This window comes from Cynoglossus semilaevis, chromosome 11 (genome assembly GCF_000523025.1).
Source record: "Cynoglossus semilaevis isolate Cse_v1.0 chromosome 11, Cse_v1.0, whole genome shotgun sequence".
Taxonomy (NCBI): Eukaryota; Metazoa; Chordata; class Actinopteri; order Pleuronectiformes; family Cynoglossidae; genus Cynoglossus; species Cynoglossus semilaevis.
The window spans coordinates 396,115-398,625 of record NC_024317.1 but is presented as its reverse complement, the minus strand read 5'-3'; the positions used below and the strand labels follow the sequence as shown (position 1 = coordinate 398,625).

Sequence of the window (2,511 nt, the reverse complement as noted above, 5' to 3'; positions counted from 1 at the left end):
AGTGTTTGGTGGAACATAAAAAGAGTAATGATGACAGATTGAGTGCAATGAGGAAAAAAAAACAAAAAAACAGCCACGATGCTTAGAATAAACCCAGTGCAGTTTTTGACTGATTCTTTTATTCTATGTTTGATCGTATTGTTTGCATTTGTTGATGGTAATTTTGCGTTTTTTGTTCAGCGAGGACAAAACAACGTGGAACATTCACTGATATGAACATAAGAAAACACAGCTGTTCACACGAGTCTAAATGTCCGACCTCCTTCCTCTGCTGATACAGGGGGTCACAGGCCCCTGGCCGGGGCGGGGCGGGGGCCTGATAAGACATTGGGTTTGGGGGGGGGGCAGCCAATGTTGAATCAACCTGTGAGACGTTGTGTTTGGTTTGTGTGCACGTTAGTTTGCTCTACATCGTGACATCGAGTTAATGCAGCACCAGCTGAGGTCAGAGTGAGCGAGGTGACAGGAAGTGTCGGCACCTGGAGATGACCATGGATCACCAACACGTTCTCTGAACCAAAGCTGCAGCTGCAGCCTGCTGTAGTTCCTCTGGACCACCAGGTTAACTACCACCAGGTTAACTACCACCAGCTCAAGCCAAAAGAACTACCACCAGTACCACCAGGTTAACTACCACCAGCTCAAGCCAAAAGAAAAATGCCGTCTGATTTGCGGGACGTTGACCAACCTGGGCTCCATTCAATGAGAGAGCGATACAGAGCAGATAAGATTGTTCTCTGTTATCAGCTCTGCAGACGTTACTGTCTCACTGCTCAGTTAACTGTCTCACTGCTCACTTAACTGTCTCACTGCCAGGAGCAGGGTAGCGTTCGTGAGTTGATTTTGTTACAGTGAAGAACATGTTGATGTGCTCACAGACCAGAAGAATGTAACGTTCATGTTTCTTGGAGCTCTGCTGATCCAAAAGACAAACTTCCTGTTCACACCTGTTCACACCTGTTCACACCTCATCTGTTCTTGGCTTTGGTCATAATCCGTGTTATTTTTTAAATGTATGAATAATTATAATAGTTATTTTATACTGCATGAGTTTTCATGTCTCCATGGAAACAGTAAGTGTGTGTTGGTGCGTTAGTTACACACATTGAATGACTGTTGTCACAGGCTGTTTCTGATTTATATATAAAGCAATACCATTTAAAAAACTGCTGGATGGTGGCGGGAAGCTGAGGCTGTTTATCCCAGGGCGCCAAAAAGACTAGCACCGGCACTGGTTTAATAAACGACTACTGCGCCTTTAAGGGCAAGTGCGCGGGGCGGAGCCAGTCGCGGCTCCAGTCGCTGTGCCGCTTATAAGGACTCCTTCACCGCTGGACTTATCTCCAAGTGTCTCGTTGTTATGTCGGCCGAGCGTCAACATGTCGCTGGCGTCTTGTTCCTGATGCAACAGGAATCTGAGTAAAGATTCAAACCACACAGTTGTGACAGTCGGACACACCGGAAGTGGACTGGACCAACACTGAGTGGGCCACGGAGGAGCAGGAGGTCTGCCGCACTTAGTGAGGTGAGTCCACCGAGTCATCTCCACCGGCTGCTCTCTCTCTCTCTCTCTCTCTCTCTCTCTCTGTGTGTGTGTGTGTGTGTGTGTTGTTTATTGACTAGTGCCGACATCGACCCCCATCACGACTGTTTATTACTTGTTTATGTGGAAAAATAACTCACGTGGTCGAACTGTGTAATTAATTATAAAATAGACTTGAACTAAAAGGAGGAACAACATGTCAGGGTGCCCCCTCTCGGTTAGTTTGTTTACATACATTATCATGACAGTGTTTATGTTTGTGTAAGCACTCCTGTACACACTGAGTTATTGCCCCTCCCCCCCTGTGTGACCCCCCCCCCCCCCCCCCCTGCCCGTCCTCCCCCCCGGTGTTGTTTCCTAATCAGCGGCGTTCCTCCCACTCTTCAGTTTCACCACACGGTGATGTCCTCCTCTCTGCCGGAGGGAGCGAGCGGCTCCTTATCTGTCGACTCCTCCAGTGATTTAAATGAAGCAGCGAAAACAATCTCCGTCCCGCTGCTCCCGTCCTCACCTTGACCCCGGATCGCACTCGCTCCCCGGAGTCTGAGTCCTTCCAGCTCTGGTCGTGTCTGTCAGCGTCTGGTCCTTTGAAACGCTCATCATCACAAAGTTCAGTCGAGCAGCAAACGATCCCAGCAGGCCTGTGGTCACAGGAGCCGGCGTTCTGTTTCACCAGCCCTAGTGGCCGTCGTAGTCACTACATGAAACAGGAAGATGGCGGTTGTTTATTCAGGCTGATCATTTTAAGACGTGGCTCAAAAAGTTCCAAGACTCAAAGAAATCCTTTTTTTTAAGTTGTAGAATTCCAATAAATAAACAACAACATTTGGACTTTTGCACCGACTTTTCACTGATCTCCTTATCGGATCATCTGATCCATCCTGACCAATCAGAAGAGCCACCTGAGGAGGATCCCGTTCATCCCTCATCCTCAGCCCAAACAGAGGAGGTGTGGTTCAACCTGTGGG

General features: G+C 48.3%; 1 protein-coding gene across 1 annotated transcript in view; it reads left to right on the top strand.

The window, feature by feature from the left end:
• The first annotated feature begins 1,313 nt into the window (after positions 1 to 1,313).
• errfi1a (ERBB receptor feedback inhibitor 1a) overlaps positions 1,314 to 2,511 on the top strand; it is a 15,795-nt gene continuing 14,597 nt past the window's right edge. Inside the window, exon 1 of the mRNA XM_008319651.3 lies at positions 1,314 to 1,525. The gene's annotated coding sequence lies outside the window, so the exon portion shown is untranslated. The remainder of the gene's footprint in view (positions 1,526 to 2,511) is intronic.